Source organism: Haemaphysalis longicornis, unplaced genomic scaffold (genome assembly GCF_048455015.1).
Source record: "Haemaphysalis longicornis isolate Haplotype H1 unplaced genomic scaffold, Haemaphysalis longicornis Haplotype H1 scaffold_10, whole genome shotgun sequence".
In the NCBI taxonomy this organism is placed as follows: Eukaryota; Metazoa; Arthropoda; class Arachnida; order Ixodida; family Ixodidae; genus Haemaphysalis; species Haemaphysalis longicornis.
Genome location: NW_027526204.1, coordinates 122563526 through 122584949, shown reverse-complemented (window position 1 = coordinate 122584949; position 21424 = coordinate 122563526). Strand labels below are relative to the sequence as shown.

Below are 21424 nucleotides of genomic sequence, written 5' to 3'. Positions count from 1 at the left end.
CACCAGACGGCATCGCAACAAACCCACCCTCCTTGTCACTCAGTAGTAGTCGGAGCCCATTGTCATTGAAGTACTGAACCACAGGCTTGGTCTTCAGCTGGGAACACTGCCTTGGCTGCGTAGGAGCAGTCCTACGAAGGCTGTCAACACCGTCTAGGAGACACCGTTCACGGTCTTCGACGCCGGCTTTTCCAGCGATCTGCCTATTGAGGGTCAGCAGCTCATGAGCAGGGATCTTAGGCTCTTGACTAAATTTGGGTCCTCTTCCTAGAACAGACTTGACTCGGTCGGGAAGCTGAACCTGTTCAGTTACTACAGGTGCTGCCTCGCAAACAGGGAACTTTTCCTGTCTCCTTGGGAGTCCTAGCAGCGTGCCCTTCCACAAAAATTCTGTAGCTTCGGAAGCTTGCCGTCGGAGAGAGTGCAAATACCTCTGGGCTGTCCAGTCCTGATGCTGAGCGTGGGTGATCACACGCAACCAGTCGTTGAACATCCGAACTTGGTGCCCAAGCTCTGACCGTAGGATCCTGATGAGACGTTTCACATGGCTGTGGGATGGCTTGACGTAACCAAACAAAGCACATATCTCTGGCGGCACAAGTCCCTTGCGAAGGCAGAACGACAGATAGCGGGAACGGCAGGAGGACACCGCTATAAGACTAACTATCACATGAACTGGTGGTAGAGACGATGCTGAACACAAAACAGGGCCTCTTGTAGAAGAAAGGAACTTCATTAAACAAATCTGTTGGGCAAGTTGGTGCATTATGCTTGACAAGGTAAAAATTTTGTTATGTCTTCGTATTTGTTATGTCTTCAGCTTTCGTCGTCTCAAGGGATACGGCTGAAATAAATGACTCTTCCACTTGGAAACTTTCGTGACAAGCACTAATGTGTCGAATGAAAGTGCTGAGAACCGCACGCCCGTTCACGTCCGTGCCTTCATCCGCACATACAGAGTACGGCTGATCTTCCCTAAGTTCGCTTGCTATGTGCGCTGATACGGCTTCTCCGAAGGCATCCAGAAACCCTGTAATTGAAGATGATGACAGGAAATGGGCGTTCTGGGGCTTTGTAGCCAATATTCTCAAGAAATCACCAGATCCATCCACAGATGCCGCTGTTGCGACCAAGTCGGGCCACTTAGAAGTCGTGTGTGGAATTTCCGATTTGAAGAGATAGTAGACGAGCTTCATGAGGTTCTTCGTGCAGCCAGTATTCTGCTCGGCTTGTTTTTGTGACTGCGTTATTAGCATTGATTCTACAGTGTCTCCCGATAGGCACTGCGATGCTTCAAGAGCCGTTTTGTGTTGTTACTGTTTGCATGTTTGGAGGCCTTGTCGCCTAGCTTTTTTGAAGACGCCAGCGAAATCAGCTCGGTCACCCATGGGCCTTTCTTGAATGCCACGCTACATTCCTTGCACTTGTACCCCTCTGTAGTCCGCTCAATCCAGGGAAATTTACAGTAAGAAGAGCATTTTGATGGGTTTTCCTTACCGCGTCCGGAGAGCTTGTAGTCTGATGACTCCTCTTGGGGCTCCAAATCAGAATTATGACATGTGCTCGTGCCTCGTGAATATGTTGGTGTTGCGCTTTCATCTTCTCTGCCAGGTGAACCGTCTTCGGGTGTGCGTGCTGTGCACGGTGATGGTCCGGTTGCAGTCAGTGCTGGCTGATCATCCTGTTAAGAGTAATAATATGTCTCATTAGGCTACATCAGTGCATGTGCTGGGCCTCATTAGCAGCAGAAGTAAAAACACGGCTCTGATATTATTCCACATAACACACTGGCCCGGGGTGTCGTCTGGGGCGACCTAGACGGCCACGCCCTAGTATACACAGATGGCTCGGTGCGGCAGCAGCAGGGGTCGGCCGCAGCGGCCGCCGTGCTGGGAGAGGCCACTCGACAGGCGCGGCTGTCCTATGCCTCTTCTTCGGCCACGGCTGAGCTGGTGGGTGTCGGACTGGGCCTGGACCTGCTGCTGGAGATGGAGCCTTTGCCCGAGCGCTGCGCCCTGCTGTGCGACTCCCCAGTGTCCCTGATGCGTCTTCAGGACGGAGACTCGCACTCCCTGTTGGTGCGTGGCATCCGGGAGAAGGCGGCACAGCTGGCAGACCGGGGCACTCAACTGTGCCTGCAGTGGGTCCCCGCCCACATTGGTCTGGATGGCAACGAGCGGGCGGACGAGCTGGCCGCCGGGGCACACGCGCTGCCTCCGTCGGACATGGTGGCTCAGGCGGCAGCGGACGACGCCCGCCTGCTCATCCAGCGACACATCCGGACCAGGCATCCGGACCCGCGGCTGCGTGTCGGAGGGGGCCTGCCGCCTGTGCGGGCCTCGCGCCTGCCTCGACGACTGCGCTCGGCCATCCTGCGCCTCCGCGTGGGGGACGTGTGGACGGCGGAGCGGAAGCACCGTCTGGGGCGGGCGACCAGCCCTGCCTGCACCCACTGCCGAGCGCCCGTGCAGTCCCTGCCGCACGTACTATACGAGTGCCCCAAGTTTGCGGCAGGGCGGGCAGAGCTGCTGGTCGTGCTTCACGGAGCGCGGCCACTTGAGGATCTGCTTTGGCCCCCGGGCAGTGCTAGGGAGCGAGACAAAGTGCTCGAGGCCCTGTGTACATACCTGCGGGCTTCGGGGCTGCACAGCGCACTCCACTACAACTCTGCCTAGCTGCCCAGATTGTGGTGGAGTGCTGCTGCTGAAGCAGCTTCTGTACTTGTGTGTGTGCGTGTGTGACCCCATTTACATGTGTGCTTTGTCCTTTGTAGATTCATGTGTTGTCTATATCTGTAGTGTTTCTCTGTAATGTTAATTTTCTCAATGTGCAACTCCTTTCTGTTTTTCTCTCTTATTCCCCTTTTTCCTTTTTTTCTCTTTTGTGTTTTATATTTACCCTTATTCCCCTTTTTCCTTTTTTTTCTCTTTTGTGTTTTATATTTACCCTTGTGCGTGTTACATACAGTGTATAATGTCAACCTTCTCCCCTATCCTCCTATTCCTATGTATTCTTTTCTCCCTATCCTCCCCCTCCCCCCCTACACCAGCAGGCGTTCCGGTGTCCGCCCCCTAGGCGAGACAATTTACGCCTGTTGGTGGATCTTCCTTTTCCAAAGAACAATAAATACATACTATTTTTGTCAGCGAAACGGGTTTCAATCTTTTGATGCTATAGAGCAAACCTTACAGGAGATCGTTCACTCTTGTTTATAAAAGTTGATTTGGTAACAATGCCAGTAACTATTAGTTCCCCCCTAGAATGTGTACGAATTTCTATAATATACTTATCAATCGATGTATTCATTGGTGTCATCTACTGTCTTCCCAATATGAATAGTTTATTTTCTTTCGAATTTAATCGAGATCCGTATGAAATACGTACACGTTTCTCTATCTCTATTCTGATCATATCGGGAGACATTATTTCTCTAGTATAAACTGCTTTCTCTAGTATAAAGTGAACCCATGCGTTTACTCTATAATTATTTCTTTATTTTTCACTATCTCAACTTATTGCTAGTCCTACGCGTCACGCATCGAGCATCGCCAACATTATAGACTTAACACTAACAAATAATCCCGATATTTCCGGTTCCTTTAACAAAAGACTACCATCGCTCTCGAAAATGAACGTTGAGTTTTTATAAACTCCCTGTTGTGTTTCCATATTGTTAATAAAATGTCAGTTAAAGCTCAAGGTTTATCGACTGTGGTTGTCATGAACTCAATAAACTCTTAATTGCGAAAACAAAGCACTCAATTTATTGGACCCCGTATTGAGTCTCTATAGAGCGTGCAAGGCTCCCAACATATTGATTGCGGTCGTGAGAAAGTCTATAAACCTTTTCTTATGGAATCAAACAGATAGGGCTGGGCTTCGGTTAAAAAATTTTAAACCGCTTATTCGGCACACCTTAATAAGTTCATTGATTGATTATTCAAATGAGTTGGTTAAAAAAGAAAAGATAAAAATAGTTTAATAATAATCATAGCAATAATGAAAAATAACATAGATACGCTTTTCGACCTGGTCGCACCGACAGTCCGGATTAGGTGAGCGCCATTGTTATGGCACTGATGAGGGTGGTACGCTCATCATAGCGTTTGTCCCTCGCACTATTTCTATAATTAGGAACAGCGACACTCGCCGTAATTTCATGGGTGTCGATTAATCGTGGTTTATACGGGGTGATTTCTGATCAGATGGACCAAGGGTGGCGTGAAATTTGCTTAACATTTTTATATCATTACCTGAATATTGTAATGTCCAGATTCACTAATATTTTCCCTGCAAATTTTTTGTCGAACTGTAAAAATGTTTACAACGCGACAAGGTGGACCCCTTTCCCATGCTACCTGCCCATGCGCCTCGGCCAACTTTAGCAACGTTCGTCTATCTAAGAAAATGTTCATACGGAGCAATTCGCAAATTTCATGCTTCCGTGGAAGCATCAAAACTCTGAAGTGGATTATTTCTTTGCCCAGTTCATGAACAAATATGCTACGCTCACCGTTCCGCAAAATTGGTGTACATACACGCTGACCGTCTGTCTTCTCACAGTGCACGAGTGGGCCCTAAGGTTTGCGTGTGACAATTCGCTGAGGGCTAAAGCACGAAACGCTTGAATTATTCTTTGCTTCGTCTCTAGATTAAGAACCAGAGTGTTTTGTCCACTCATCCGCAGTCTAAATACAACAAAAGCAATGTGGCACATTGTAAATTTTATAAACAAAAATATGAGTAGTGCTCGTGGTCGGCGCATCGAGCGTACGTACGTTGACTTAGATGTGGAAAAGAAGATCATACATGCACCTAGATTTTCATTCACGAGCAAGACCTTACGCCCAAACAACACCACTGGGATTGATGGCAAAGTGGAGCGCTTACTTTGGACACTTTAGGAAAAAAATTCCCCCGCATTTCCCCGAGGGGGAGAATGTGAAAGTGCGAATGCACGGTTGTCGGCCCGCTTGCGGCGCTTGCGCTCGGCCCCCGCAGCCCACCGCCTCGCCGCCTTCTCTTCCATCTCTTCCATCGGGTTTGTAGTATCACGTGTACACCACGCAGTTATCAAGCCGCTATAACGCCGCTGAGTCGCCAACGCACGCCGCTGACGACGTAGTTTGAATGCGTTAAAGATATAAGACGCGTGACTAACACTGATATCAGCGTCGCCCTTCTGCACCTGCGCGACTCCGCCACCGTGGCTGACCTCGTTGATCTTTTTGCGGGCGATGCGCTCGCGCTCGAAAGCTCGGAAGATCTTGGACGGCTGCGCCTTGTACTCGACCCTCTGCTCGCGGCTGCGGACAAGGGCGCCCCAGATGGCTAGAAACGTGTTACGCAGACATCACAACAAGTGTGATGTTGGGGGGAACACTCGGACCACCCATAGAGGTCAGCAGGTCGGTCCGCCAGGGATGTCCAATGTCTCCTGTCTTGTTCGCGCTCTATCTGGAACCGCTCTGTCGAATGATCGCTACTTCCAATTCGATCAGGGGACTGGTCCTCGGGAATGAAGAACTCCGCGTGCTAGCGTACGCGGACGACATCGCCGTCGTCTGCACATCACGAACCCAGGTGAGCGAGGTCGCGGAGCTCGCACGTCGCTTCTGCCGCTTCTCTGGAGCGGAGCTAAACCTCTCCAAATCGGAGGGGCATTGGCTGGGTGAATGGGAACTCAAGCCCCCCAGCTTCTGCGGCGCTCGCTGGAAGGATTCATTACACCGCTACCTGGGCGTGAACATGGCCCTATGGGAAGCCAACGCAGCCAGATGGCGACCTAGGCTAACGGCAGCGGAGGCCAAGTTGCAACCATGGAGAACACGCCACATCGCCTTGGTCTCCAGAGCACACATCTGCAACGTCGTAGTGTACCCGGCTACCCTATACTCGGCGCGAGTCACCTCCATCGACAAGAAATCGGTGAACAAGTTGCACCGACAGTGGGCGGTCTTCGTCTGGCGCTCCTCGTACGAGCCTATGAGACGCACAAATCTCTTTTGGGGACTAGATGCCGGAGGCCTAGGTCTGGTACACGTGGAGATTAAGCTGACAGTCCAACGTTTTATATATTTCCGAGACCAGTCCGACCCTTTTCTCCGTGGAGCCCTCCAGTCAATCGGCTCTGCCCACATATTAAAGTGGCAGGTCACAACTGTCCAACTGCACCATGGCGCCCGAGCCGCCCCTTTCTATAGAGAAATCGCTGGCGCCATCACCCTACTGGAACAGCAGTTTTCATGGGACTACCTCCTAGCAGTTAAGCCCCGCCGGCTATACCGCGACCTTCTCGCAAAGCTCCTTCCCCCACCCCTGTACCGACAGCCACCAGTCGAGGCGGCTAAGCGGGGCGTACTAAAGCGAATCATGTGCCTGCCGATTCCGACTGGGACGAAAAACTTTTTCTGCCGTTTCCACTTCGGGGTGCTACCGGTGGGATCACGACAGGAAGAACGTGGCTTCTTTCTGCCGCGCGGTGCGGGCTGCTTCCTGTGCGGGAGGTTGGAGACGGCGGAGCACGTGTTCCTAGAATGCAATACTGCACGTTATTTCTGGGACGAGGTGCAGTGTTTTCTGGGCGTCCACTGGGACATTGACTGGGCAGGTCTCCGTTACCTGGACGTACCGATAGAACACTCGGAGCTGTGCGAATGCGTCATTACACTTGGCCTACACTCACTGTGGCGTGCGCGAGTGGATGCGGTGGAGTGTACCCCCACCCCGAAGCCAGCGTGGAGGCATTTCGTCCACAAGATGGAGTGGACCGTCAATGCGCTCGGGGCACCCGACTCAGACTCAGAACTAGGACAAGCCCTTGCGAGCTGCTGCCGTGCGACGGTAGCTTTTAAAACAAAGGAGCTGGAACGCTTTAAGTGGATATGAAGCCAGCAACAGGCTAGGCTGCAACGAAACACAACTCCCCCTTTTTCATTTTTTACCTGTAAATGCGCTCTCTTTAGTGTATGAGTGTGATTTCTATTGAACGGCGTAACACGCCAGTCAGAAACGTGGCATCAACAATGTAACAAAGGCAGCAGCATGTATAGTAGTGTGTCTTGCCCAGTACATATTTGCCCTGTGTCTTGCCCTGTACATATTTATGATGTAAATAAACCTGGTTTTGTTAAGAAAAAAAAAAAAAAAAGTCGCGTCCGTGGCTTGGTCGGTAGAGCGTCGCGCTGCGGCCGCAAAGTCCTCGGATAGAAACCTGGCGCCGGATGCTGTTTCTTTTTTAAATATAGAGGAGCGCTGCGGACGCCGCCGCCGCCGCCGCCGCCGGCGGTGGATGGTTTGGGGTCGCTTATAAAGTGCATTCGCACTTAAAAAAAACTTGTCAGCTTCAGGGATTGCGCTTATCGCTTGCGGGACACTGAGGGGTGGCTGGAAGAGTTCCTGCTCATAATGCCTCTTCGAGGCAGCTACTGTTGTAGTAGTCGATGCTCGTATGAGGAAGGCACAGCTCGAGCACAAGGAGGCCACGCCGCACTTATAAATGCATCTCTGCACTACGGAAAGAGCCAAAGACATCACGTGGCCACTAAACGTACGTCGAGTGTTTTTTTTTTCTTTTTTTTGCTGCGGGTTCCGTTACATTTTGCTGCCTTTTTTTTCACGCACGCGCTCGTACGTTCGGCGTTGCACGCACGCTCCGCAAGTTGGTGCTCATCTGGTACCGAATTTTCTTCTCCGCCTTTGTCCTTGCTTCATCCAGCTTTTCTTCCGCACTTGCATTTCGGCGCTCACATGTGGTTTCAGTTCTGCTTCTCCCTTCGTGTTCTTGTGCGTGCATGGGTGGGCGCACACATGTCATTTTTTACATTCTGGGAGGCAAACAACTTCGACGTTTTTTTTTTTCTCACAAGAGGTGGTACAGGCGTGTCTGGCCGACAGCTTTAATTTAGACAAAAAAATTATATATAGCTCCTTGTGCACAGGGGTAAGGGTAAACATATCTGAAGTTTTTTTGTGCAAAAAACTTTCCTTTCCTAAAAAAAATGTCGGCTCGGGTAACTGGCGCATTGAGCGGCTAGCGGAAAATTTGAAACTTCTACCACTGCAAAACAAAAACTACCGCAGCTCGCGCCCTAGTTATTTCTATATGAAGACTTTGCACACTCTCAAATGATTTAACGTATATTCGTGTTTGGCGTGTGGAGCGAATGGTTTTTTAATAAAAAATTTTGAATTAGAATTTTTTTGAAAACGGCCAAATGTGGGTTTTTTTCTTTTCCCTCTGCATCTAAAAAAACTAGGTAGTTCAAATATTTTAGAGTTATTCCTCGGTTCTTGTTCAATCCTCGGGCCCATTTTAGTTTATGTGGTCAAGAATTCAATTTAAAAAAAAGCACTCTACTGCAGCTAGGTAACGCATTTTGGTTTATTTTTAAAGCCAATTAAAAAAAACCATCTTCGATTTTTTCAAATTTTCACAAAATAAAGCTAAGGTTGCTCTCCATCATCTTCATCAAAAACATGTTGCAATTTTTTTTTTGCAGCAACAAAGCGCCAAATATGGCCTTGTTAGCAGTATTGCGGTGACGTAATCAAGTGGTTTGTAAGAAGCTTATGAACGCAATGTAGGTCAATAACTGGTCGTTACAATAAGAAAATCCTTAAAACAGTACTGACACGAAATTTCAAAGCTGAGATAACTATGTAAAACGCTTCCTTTTTATCAGGAGATATCTCCCAGCAAGTTTCAACAGCAACCGTTCAGCGAAACATATTTAAAATCCATTTTAATCTTCGCCCGCACGAGAAAGCCCAGAGCGGGCCGACGTGACATCATCTGCTACGTGCCCCAAACTGCCGACGTCGGGGCTCCCGTGACGAAGCCGACGCGCTGGCTGTGGTTGGCGCGCGCTGCTCGGGAGTGTGTACACGTCATGGTTTTGGGACTGACGTCATGCTGCCCGGGCCTGTGGGGACGGCGAAAACCTCGGCCGGTCTGGGCGCGCGCGTGCGCTCGCTCGCGCGCGCTTCCAGAGAGGCAGCGATACGGCAAGAATGGTGACGCAATGTGATACATGCTGTCATGGCGGCCGCTCGGCGTTTTTTTGTCGAAACCGAAACTGGCACGAATAAACGACGCCGTAAATGAATGTTTACGCTGCGCTCGACCGTCTAATCTGTCATTCTATGATTAGTGGGCTGGTAGGCACGCATAGCAGCGAAAAAAACGTAACATAAAAATTTCGTGTCAGTACTCCTTTAAGCAAACATTGCAGTGAGCGGCTTTGTTGAAATTAAGCGTGACTAAAGTACGCTGCATTTTAACAGGTTGTAGAAAGGCACCCGAAGTGGATCGTTCAAGCTATAGCGCACTCGCTCTTCTGGATGCGTCTCTTCATGCACTGCTCACTGTTTTTCTGTGCGCGTTGTGTAGGCCCACTCGTATATACACCGGGCCTCTCGGGAGCCACCGGGGAGCATAGACTATGCCCGAGCTGAGGCTAACTTGTAGCATCCGCGGAAGTGTTCCGGCGGAAATAAATAAGTACTGACGGACGGCGGTTGAACTTCCTGCGTAGTTTTAGTACAATATGATCTCATGATTCCCAGCAAAATACAAAAGTATCAAACAGAACATATAACCATGAACTTAGCCGCCGTGAGCGATAAAAGGAGACAGCTTGAAAAAAAAAAAAAAAACGCCCCAGATCGGAACGGTTTCTGCGTGATCATCGCCTTCGGTGATTCACGCACATCGACGAGCCCCAGAAGTTCCAATAGCCCAAGAGTAGTGAGGAGCACGTGCTTTGTGCTGATTATTGAATATAGCATAACAAAAAATTGCGTCAAGAAGGAACTTTTGTAGCGTGAAAGATCTGGACACTGGAACAAAAGATCCCATTCAGCCGACTGAACAGCATGTACATCTTGGCCCGTATTTAAGGTCACTAAACAGTTGCCAACCTGGGAGTGTTTGCATCTAAAACTCTTTGGTTGCCGCTAATCTTCCATTAGCCACTCCTGCTTCATGCTCAAGTAAATGACAGTGATGCCGGACGGCCTCATCGGTGCTAAGTGCTCAGAAGTGGCACATGGTGCCACAGAGATCCTCGGGAACCATTTCGTGTGAATTCAGATTTTCAGTGAACAGCCCACGGGTGCTGTTTCCGAAACTGTAACGCATATAGTTCGAACAAAAGCATAATTTGCAGTCTTGGTTCATTAGAGACATTTTTGTATCACTCTATGGCTCCATTGTGTTTCATCCTAAATATTACAGCAATCATTTAAAGCACAGCGACCTTAAATAGGCCACGTCTCCAATTGCGTGCTTCAGCCGCAACCAGTCGAGGAATATATATACCAAACATGGGCTTGGAAGCCGGAGCTTCAACATGAGATTTAGGTGCAATGTACTTGATACACGCCCAATTTCAACAAAGCATCCTCACCACAATGTTTTTTTTTAAATTATTTTCTTTGTGTAACGGTCACTTCTCTCCCGACATTGCCGTCATAAGCTTCTTGCAACCACTTGAGTATGTTACCCCAATACTGCTAATAAGGCCATATTTGACGCTTTCTGCAAAAAACAAAAACGAAATTATTGCATCCTGTTTTTTATGTGGATGATAAAGAGCAACCTTGGCTTTAATTTCTGAAAGTTTCAAAAAGAAATCGAAGCTGGCCTTTTGTTTAATTGGATTTCAAAAGAAACCAAAATGCATTGCCTAGCTGCAGTGGAATGCTTTTTTGAAATTGAACAAGAGCAGAATAACACCAAAAAATTTCAACTACCTTGCTTGTTTAGATACAGGGGGAAAAGGCCCTACGTTTGGCAAATTAAAAAAAATAATTTGGGATTTTTTTAGAAAACTCGTTCTGGACGCCAAACACGAATAAGTTAAATCATTTGGGAGTGTGCAAAGTCTTCATGTAAAAATAACTAGGGCTAGAGCTGCAGTCGTTTTTGTTTTGCTGTGGTAGAAGTTTCAAATTTTCCGCGAGCCGCTCTGCCGACTTTGGCGATTTTTTTTAGGAAGATAAATTTTTTTCCACAAAATAACTTTAGATATGTTTACCCCTGTGCACAAGGAGCTGTATATAAAATTCTCGTCAAAATTAGAGATGTCGACGCTTGTACCAATGCCAGGTACTGTGTGATTTGGGTTTTCGTTCCTGAAGACACTGTTTTGCGATGGGGTCACGGGGTTTAATGAAACTGGTTTATAATAATGTTTAGCCTAAGACACCTCCAGAATATTTTTGTCGAAAAATAAATAGATTGAACGTCATGCAGTTTCGTTATCACCAATGCACGTGATATTATAGTACGTCAACGAGCCACCAAAGTGCGAACGCAAGTGGGCATGTTCCGGTAGATCACAGAACACAGTAGGCTGAATAGAAATATGCCATTATTATTACGTTTTCTTATTAAAAAAGAAAACGCCAAAGCAATAAAAACGAATATAATTGCCTTATTCAATTTTCTTGCGGCATCACCAGTCGTGAGTGATGAAACACACTAGATGGAGCCTGTGTGAGAATTTTTGTGAAACAAACATTAAGGCAGGTTAATGTAAATACATGTAAATATAAAATAAATGCACGCCAGAACTTAAAGGGACCCAAAAAAGCCTTTTGTAAAAGTTACAAAAGGTCTGTATTGTCGCGTAGCACCAATATAGCGATGCAATACCGCTGGAATTATTGATCTACATTCAGTATTAGCGGCGCCAGAAGCAATTAAGTGCACGTCTCCCCCCTTGCCGATCGATTCCTCCTCCCTCTCTGCTTCTTTCAAAGCAGCTGGAAACACTGGGAATAGCCATGTGACATCGCGACGCTCGACTTCCGTTCTCCGCTAACTACATTCCTGCGCCTAGGCACGCGTCAATCGCTGCAGACCCGCCTTTGCCTCGGGATCGCGCAGGAAGGAGGAAGAGCAGCCGGAAGCCAATGGCAGTGACGTTGCCGGCGACCGACAACTGGCCGAATCAGGGGTGCGCCTCGCCGTTGCGTCGGCCGCGATCGGCGTTGCGTCAGCCGCGGTCGGCTCGCTGCGGCGGCGCGCTCATCGGCTGAGAAAGGCGATCTTCAAAAATTGTTTACATATTATCCCTACAACGTATGGGGCTCACACTTGGCTCAAAAATCCCCCGTTATGTGTTCTACCCCCTGAATGCATTTGAGTGCCACCTTCACATAGCTTTTCTGGGTCCCTTTAACTTCTGTTGAGCACGTTGTTTTAAAGGATAAAATTCGGCTCTGACGGAATATTGACCAGATTATGCCATTATAAATGGAGACAAAATTTGTTTTAGTTTTGATCATGGTCAAATGTATCACATTGTCATACAGGTACTGTCAGAAGCTTCATGCGGATGAAAAAAACTGTTATTCTCTGTGTATAATTATATGCCAAAAATACGGGTGGGCGATTGGTCGATTAAGCTCCCGAGTAATCAATTAATGCTTTAGTTGCGGACTCGCGAGTACTTTTTAATCGGGCAATTTATTGAAGTCTAGTGAGCCAAGAGAGATAGGCCTGCCGCCTTCAACGGTGCCTGTGAAGCGGCGTTTTTTTTTTGTTGTTGTTGTTATCAGCTGTTTTACGTTTCACGTACCACTCTTCCCCTCCTATCAGCGGCCGTCACCCTCGACTGCCGCGTTGCTTTTGTCCAGATCGTGTTTGGCCGCCGAAGGGGGACTCCGCGCTGTGCACGCCACGAAGCTCCGAGCAGGAAATGCTTTTCGGGGGTTCGTCCTCCATAAAGAAACCACATGTTCCCGCATTGCACAGCCCACACCCGAAAAAGCGGTCGGCGCCGGCGGCTATTTGCGCACTCTCAAGGCCCGTAAGCAGATTGTTCGGCCCCATTGTGTGCTGACCGAACCCTCGCCCCAAGATGTTTCTCAAAAGAGACCGCCTGCGACGAACCTCGTCTCCAACCGAAAAGCTGAGATACGCTTTCCGATAACAGCGCTGGACAGTGGGGACGCACATATGTTTAGGCGTCACTGTGAGCTTCTTTGGAGCTTTCCGTGTCGCGTGTTTTTGCACCTAATGAATTGTCTGTCGATGGTCGGAAGCTTGGGCGAAGTTGGGCGGGAAAACAGCGCGAAAAGACGCAAACACACTGAGAGTAAGGAGGACACAAATACAGCGCTGACTCAGAAGTGAAAGTACTTCCAAGGGTAGCTATAACAAGCAAAGAACCTCTTTGCGGCCGGAAAATGTCAACAAGCTTGTTTGCCTCCGCAACTGGATGAATTATTATTGATAGTCTAAAATGATCTGTATTCAGAAGCATCGACAGCATGACAAGGAAAAGAAAAATCAAAGAAAAACTTAACCCTTAATCTTTTCAGGCCATATATGCCTCGAAATGAACACACCCGATTAATGGGTAACTCATCAATAAAAGGAAGCCGACTAATCGAAATAAAGTTTTTAATTGACACCCACTGACCCAGCCCTAGCGACACTATGAGTTGTCGATTAGCTGCGATTAGCTGCTACAACCAGCAATGTGACCTGTTAGGCTATCAGCCACCATGCTGAAAAATTGAGTGGGTATTATCGGCTCCTCCAGAAGAACTGTCAGCAAATACACTGGCTCAGCGCTTTCAAGAAAGAACAGGCACTTTGAAATCCCCATTAAGCTTCATAAAACCTCGCAGGGCATTTTACCATGTAATAACATTTATGCAACAAAATGGCGTAATTATGGGGTTTGTCTGGCTTCAGACAGTGAAACTGGATAATGTTGAATGACTTGAGCTCACCTGTTAAACGACCTATTCAAATGACTCGAGCTCACTTGAGCGAATTCGGAGAAAAGGACGGGCCCAATGTGGCCATTTCAGCGGCTGTGCCGACGTTATAGGAGCCATTAAGAGATAGTGCAGCACCCTCACCACACCACGAATTCTAATCTTGCCCTCAACCAGGCAGCCTACCCCTCACCATCATCGGCTGTGCTCATAACCCGCCCTCCCCCCATTTCCCCCCTCTTCCTCTTCCCAAGCCATGGGTGAACCTGACCTGCATGCCCAGCGACTACTGGCCTCCAGGGCAGAGATTGGCAAGTCATCAATCGGGCTCCTGGACTGAAGAACCACACCCACTTCTCTGCTACTGCTTCCGAAAAATTTGTCTTTTGTGGCGTCCCAACAAAAACATTGGTGACCAATAGCCCAACGTGTCCTCTTGATATGATCGTAATCCATAGCGTCCTTTTCTTCGCTAGGCCAATTACTATACGGCTCAAATGTTCAGAGGAGTTTATCAGCTTACTTAATTAAAAAGAGGCTCAGGCCGAAGAAGCCCGTATTCTAGGTGCTGGCCGCTTCCACAGCTGTACATGCGGACAAACATTTATTTGGGCCGATAAAAATTAAATAAAATAAAATGGGGAATGGGGAAGGGGGGCTGTTTTTAGTTCAGAAAGCCGCGAGCGCCCGCTGCTGCTCCAGCCCGGAAGATCAGGGGTTACCAAGTCTCGAGCTGGTCAGCCCGCACTCCCACCATAGAGAAAGAAATACTGGTAAGAGTGGACACTCCCATAGAGCCCTGCAGCCGAATGACTGTACTGTAGTGTAGCGCACCGAGCGGCCGGGTAGCCAAACTGCTAACCATACTTTCGTTCACTTTCGAATGTGAACATCTTCGACAGAACTCTGTCTGGTTGGGTTAAACTTAAGAGGCAAATACACCAACCAAGGTCGTTTATTCAAAGCGGTCCCAACGTTTCGGAGCCAACTCGGCTGCTCCTTCATCAGGGGTGACTATGTACAAACAAGAAGCAGCGGTTATATAGGTGTCTTCTTCTTTTTCTTTTTTCTTACTGGATTCTTGCCCTTGCGCGTCGGAGGCCGTGGCTGTAGATGGTGGGAAGGACTCCGAGGGATCTATTCAGGCCTTGCCGGTTCGCTTGTATGTGCCAGGACTCAAGCAGTAATCTTTGTGAGTAATTGGTTTCGGTGCCATTCACCTGCGCGCCGTCAAAGTTAATGCTGTGGTCAGCTTTTTCGCAGTGCTCGGCCAATGCACTGCGCTGAGTGTCGGACTTGCGAACGTCGTTTTTGTGTTGGCGGAGGCGTTCCGGGAAGTTCATGGTCTCCCCAACATAACTAGCAGGACATTCTGCGCTAGCAATTTTTCTTTTGGCGGCCGCTCTTTAGGTCGAGGTATGAGCCGTCCAAGAGTTGACACTGGCTTGTGGGAGATGACAATAGAGAGTTTTAGCATAGCGTGCTCCGTCCGCTAACGCTACGGCGGCGGGTAGCGGGGTGCGACTGGGGAGAGCAAATTCGTCACGGTGGGGTGGATTAGTTCCGCGCGGCCTGCCTTCGCCATGCCCGCTCTTTCCCTCCGCTGAGGGGCAACCTCCTCGCACTCAGCGCGCGCGCATGCGCAGTCCGGTCCCGCTACCCGCTAACCTTAGCGTAGCGTACGGGAGCCGCTATGCTAAAACTTTCTAATGCCTCCTTTGCGAAGAATGCAGGATAACGTTTCACTCGTTCCTTTAACATAGGGGACGGAAAATACGGGTGGGTCGGCGTGCGGAGGGAGTGGGGGGGGGGGGGGGGGGGGCAGACGGCGGAGACAGGAGAGGGGTTGTTGACCGGCGGCGTCAGTGCAGAGGAATTTCCTTGGTTGCAGCCCGGCTGAGGGAGACGGCGTTTGACGTGTCGTATGAAGTTGCTCGTGTATCCATTTAATTTTTCTTCAGGTCAGCGATTACGGCTTTTTCTTCTTTCTTCCGGTCCTCTTCCGTTGAACATATAGTTCCTCTTCTGTTGAAACATATAATATTTCAGGCAAGTAAGTGGAACTGCGATGGGGGCAGCTATTTCCGTGACCACAGCCAACCTTGTAATGGAAAAAATTGAAAACACCGCTGTGAAAAATTTCGCCGAAAAGCCCAAGGTGTTTCTCCGGTACGTGGACGACTGCTTTTGTGTCGTCAAAAAAACAACAGCAGACAACTTCCTGTCGCAGCTAAATTCGATTGAACCAGGCATCCAATTCACAATGGAAAAAGAAACGAACAGCACCTTACCATTCCTCGACGTTCTGATAAAAAGACAGCCAGACGGGAAGTTCATGGTCTCCCCAACATAACTAGCGGGTCATTCTGCGCTAGCAATTTTGTAGACGACCCCTTGGGATTTTTCTTTTGGCGGCCGCTCTTTAGGTCGAGGTATGAGCCGTCCAAGAGTTAACACTGGCTTGTGGGAGATGACAATGCCTTCTTTGCGAAGAATGCGGGATAACGTTTCACTAGTTCCTTTAACATAGGGGACGGAAATACGGATTTATACACCCCCCCAAAAAAGATTCCACATGAGCACCCCGCCCACATGCCCTCTGTCTAGACAGAGGAAAGGGGAGGGCAGAGTTCGCTTTTTTGAAAATGTGAAGGAGACCTAGTTTAACTATGCAATGGCTGTTCGCGTTTTATTTTGACACCCTATATTTCCCTAGTTTTGTACTAGCCATATGAATGAAGAAGGTTAAAGGCAAAACACGACAGTTTTATGCATTTCTCCTTGGACTGCATGTGAGAGTGCTTGGCAGCTAAACGCCTACTTCCTTTAGTGGTGACTAGCCTTTGAAAGGCTGCAAATTAAGGTCAAAAAATGGCTGCGGCTTTGCTCGGCTAGGCCCGGTTATGATGACATAACCAGCTCGGTAGAGTCGGCGCAGATGGACCAGCGCCCTCACTCCTTCCTTCCATTGCACAACGGCTGAACTGAAGCACGGGCCCTGCCGCAGGGAGAAACTGCGAGGTGGCAGAAAGAGTGGCGCCGTCGCTTATAACGCACGTTTTTGCAACGTTATAGAGGACCATGAAGGACAGCTCCACACAAGAGATTGCGTCTTCAGAATGACACTCGTGCCGGCGTGAACAAAAGTCAGATAATTGATTTAGACTACTGATGCAAGCCTTCTTTGCGTGATTAAGTAGTGCTGAGAAATAAGCAACTAAAAATACAGATAACTGTGTTTTTGTGGGCTTGCAACTCAAGCTCGTTGTGCTTAAAATAAAAAAAATGCGTTGTTTTGGAGGTGATATAGTAGAAATAAGATATCACCACAGGGCAAAAATGCAGGAAAAACAGCATGGGTCGGAGGCAACTGGCAATTAAGGACGGCTGGGATATGAGCACAGCGATAACGATGGGGGTTAGTGTGCCTGCTTAAAAGATACCCGCCGTGGTGGCTCAGTGGCTAAGGCGTTGTGCTGCTGAGGACGAGGTCGCGGGTTTGATTCCCGGCCGCGGCAGCCACTTTCCTGATGGAGGCGAAAAGCAAAAACGGCCGTTTGTACGTGATTTCGGCGCACGTTTTTAAAAGAACCCCAGGTGGTCAAAATTAATCCGGAGCCCTCCACTATGGCGCGCCTTATCGCCTTCGTTGTGTCGGTGCGTTAAACGCCGCTATCAATCGCCTTCTTGAAAGATAAATTTGCATTTGGGGTGAAGCAAGGTGGGAGAGGGAAAGTGTTCGTCTGGATCCCATGGAGGTTTGTTCGAGTAGTTTGGGATGAGGATGCGGGAAAGTTTGTCGAAAGGCGCGATAGACTCGAAACACCATTGCACAGAGCCCATAGTGCTGGGTGATGTCTTGGAAGGTGACCAGGGGTGGAGTGTCAAAGGGGCCTTGGTAGCCTAGGAAAAAAAGAGTGCAGGCTTGCTGGTGTGCCAATGTCGCCCATCGGTAAGGAGTGCGTTGGAGTCCAAACTAGGTCACTGTTCCTAGCGGGGTGATGATGGCTGAGTGGCCGGATGGTTGTCGAGGCCACCTTACCTGGCAAGAAGCTACGACAGGCGGCCTCCACGGGAGTCAGTAAGAATGGTAGGAGATAAAGTTCAAGTGATGGCGAATTCCTTGGCGACCCAGGTAGAAGGAGGAGGTACAAGTGATGACCCTATCTTCAGTAGTGACCACTGCCAGATGGGGATAGCGGATGGGGTAATTAATAGCTCGTATCTATGTATGAGATTTCATGGCGTTTGCCATATGCGGAAACTTCAGGTTAAAATTTTCGGCTGTTTATTTCTGCTGGCAAACATAAATGTTCAAAAAATTGTAATACGAATGAAAGCACAGAATTTTAGAGAAAAAAAATCCATATTTTTATCCACATCTCCTCTTGAGTCACGTTTTTGAAAGGAGGCACGTGCGGCATAACGTTATACCATATAAACAAAGTGATACCGCCACCGGTGATACAGCAGCATTGTAAATTAAGTGATACAAAAGTAAGTTTATCCCCGTTGAGCTTATGGTGTTCCATCATTCCCAGTAATGACTATGGCGGCACAAGAAGGGCTGTGTATCCAGAAGGGGCAGCGAGATTGAACTTGTGTCCACCCCTAAGCCTCCCCTAAGGGGCCAGTTAAAAGTGTACACAACACAACCTCTCAGCGCACTTGCAAAATAGCGGGAATCGGCACCCGCCGCGGTGGCTCAGTGGCTAAGGTATTGCGCTGCTGAGCACGAGGTCCGGCCGCGGCGGCCGCTTTTCTGATGGAGGCGAAAAGCAAAAACGCCCGTGTGTACGAGATTTCGGCGCGCGTTTAAAGATTCCCAGGTGGTCAAAAATTAATCCGGAGCCCTCCACTACGGCACGCCTCATCGCCTGTGTTGTGTCGCGCATTAAACCCTACAATCAATCAATAAATAAAGAATCTACAATTTTTTTTCACTGCATTAATTAGTACTGTTATTCCATCATAGGTACTCTTGAGTGACTTTGCAGGTACTCCTGAGTTCATGCCTGAAAGAATGCACACTTGGAACGGGGACACAGATGATGAGATACTGACTATGCTTATGTTTTTGTTTTATTTGCAAGATGTTTCCGTTGCAAGTCTGCAGCAAATAGCCCAGATTTCCGTCTTATCTTATTCATGCACACTGACAAGTGCAAGAAGCACATGGCACTCGTGAAAAAGTATGCGTGTTACCCTGGAGCTTGTATTTCGGGCTTGCAAACGGTCACCTGCTTGTTGCTGTCTATGCTCGCTCAGAATCACAGTTTTGGCTGGAGTGTTGGCATATAATTAGAAGCTGTGCTTGAGTAAAATGTGTGATCATACGAACTGTTGTTTTCGTGAGTGATATGAACAAAGTTGTGCGTTCCATTATCTTACCTTATGCACTGCGTCGCAAACACTTGAAGCAAGCTTGTGAACTGTTTGAGAGTACTGAATATCCAGTGTCACCCGGCATTGGAGATGAGTCGAGATATAATGCACCATGTTTCGACTTTCCCGCTTGTCTTTTCCAGTTATGACTGCACGTAAAGAGGCCCTTGCAGCTCTACAAGAAGTCCACGACGCCATGTCTCTTAACGAAGAGATAACGGAAAGGAACACGAAAGCCCTCAACATGGTTCTAGAGGGACTGATAGAGACCATGAAGGAGCTCGATCCCTTGTTCTGCGTTCTGTACAGCAGGTATTGTGGCGTCCCACAAAGCTGCTTTGTACCACTTGTGAAACCGACCTTTCTGTGTGAGAAAAAGCTGATTAGTAAAAGTGAGAAATCTGGCTTAATCAGGGATAACAATCAAGATCCAGATGCAAACAACCGACCGAAGCATTGCTAGAATACTCGTTCCGAACAGAGCTGTTTCAGGCGCTCATTCTTCCCATCAACAATAAGAGAATTCAACTGCCTAGAAACCTTGACTAGCAGCAATTCTTTATGTGATATTAGACACACTTTCACTCTGAACCCTAATATGCCGCTATAGTCATGTCATTTTGTTGCAAATTGAATTTACTTGTAGTTTTGTAGAATGTACTTGAAGAAAATGTTGTTATACTCAAAAAACAACCTCGTTATGTAAATGCAAAGCACTGTTGAAAAATTCATAGTGCATGTGGTTGAAGACAAAGAAGACGAGAGACTTTACGGAGCACAATTTGAGAGTTTTATTTGCGGTCAACGCTCGCTGAATGGGATGGAAAATATTGTTATGTTCATAAACAGAGAGTGCGTATTGGCTCATGTTTGGCTCCAGCCTTAAAGGCCAACTGCACTCGAATTTTCGACAACGTAAAAGTAATGTGTTCTAATAGTACACACAAAAAGAGGGTGAAACGCAAAATACTGCATCTAAAACATTAACGTGCGTGGCGCAAACGGCTCGCGACATTGGCATTTCCGGAACCGAAACTGAATAGAAAAAGCAGCCGTTACACCGGCGGCCGGACGTGACGTACGTGATGGAACGGAAGCGGCCGTGCCAGAACTGGCGGCTGCTCTGAGCCGCCTTCAAATGCGCATGGAAGCATCGCGTTGCTATCAATGGAGATGAAGTATAGCATGCGACAGTTATTTTTCCATCAGAATAACTGCCTGAGTAGCAATCTTTGGCATCGCGAGTAAAAAATCGGGCCCTGATTTACAAAGCTACATGCTCGTACGATATCAAAAAGCACCTTTGGTTAGCCGGTGCCTCAGCTAGCACATCTCTTAAACCACACGCAGGGAGAGATCAATCACTATTTTTACGATATATTACGTGCAAACAGCATGTGAATGCCGGCCCAGTAGCTTTTGCCTTGCTGCACACTGATAATCGAATTATAAAAGTGGAATAAAACGAAGCCAGCATCTACAGCTAAATTATCCACTAAAACATGAAAAAAGTTGCCTATCTACCGTTGTTTTCTACTTTCATCGGAGACGTGTGCTGTTTAAAACATTTTACTTTCAAATAAACTAAATCTAACGTGCTACAAATGTAAATACTTTACTTGGGGATTTTTTTAAGATCTAGCTTATTATTTAGGATAGGAGCAGTTTCGTTAGCTTTCGCACTTTGTGAAGACGACGGCTGATATTTGTGCGCATGTATTTGCTACCACGAGCAAGGCTGATTTTGGTTCACTGAGCGAGTGAGGCAAAAGTCGCACAAATGTTTATACCCTGCGTGTACAAAAACTTGAGTTAGGCCGTCAAACTTTTAAAATGGTCTAAGGGATGGAGGTGGCATTGGGCCAGCCCACAAATTTCGTCCAGGAAATATTAGACATGGAAGTGCAAGCGGTGAAGAATTTATAAAAAATCTTTTTTTTGTCATAGATGCAATAGGCATGACAGCAAGTGCGCCTTTCACGCTTTCTTTTAGTAAAAATATTTTTAAGTAAAAAATTTTCTGCTAGCTCCAGAACGTTCGCAAGCGCGCGAATAGTCTGTAGGCTTGTAATCTTTTTTATTGCATTGAAAAAATAAAGGCGGATATTGCTACCTATGCAGTTAGTTTCAAACATGCGATAGCGAAGGCGGTAAAGCGCGGTGGTGTACCAGAGAAACCCTGGCGAACGTATCCCTGTGCCCGGCGGAGTACCGTGCAACATAGAGTTCCGTGCAAGCCACCGGAGAAGCGAGAGCTCCATGGGACAGGTTTCCCTACCCCTGTCACAGGCCGCTCGGAACT

General features: G+C 47.9%; 1 protein-coding gene across 4 annotated transcripts in view; it reads left to right on the top strand.

Moving 5' to 3' along the window:
* The window catches only part of LOC144159203 (cyclic GMP-AMP synthase-like receptor), a 74737-nt gene that overhangs the window by 16047 nt on the left and 37266 nt on the right, over positions 1 to 21424 (top strand). For all 4 annotated transcript variants that reach the window (XM_077690546.1, XM_077690544.1, XM_077690547.1 and 1 more), the window contains exon 2: positions 19266 to 19434. The gene's annotated coding sequence lies outside the window, so the exon portion shown is untranslated. The remainder of the gene's footprint in view (positions 1 to 19265; positions 19435 to 21424) is intronic.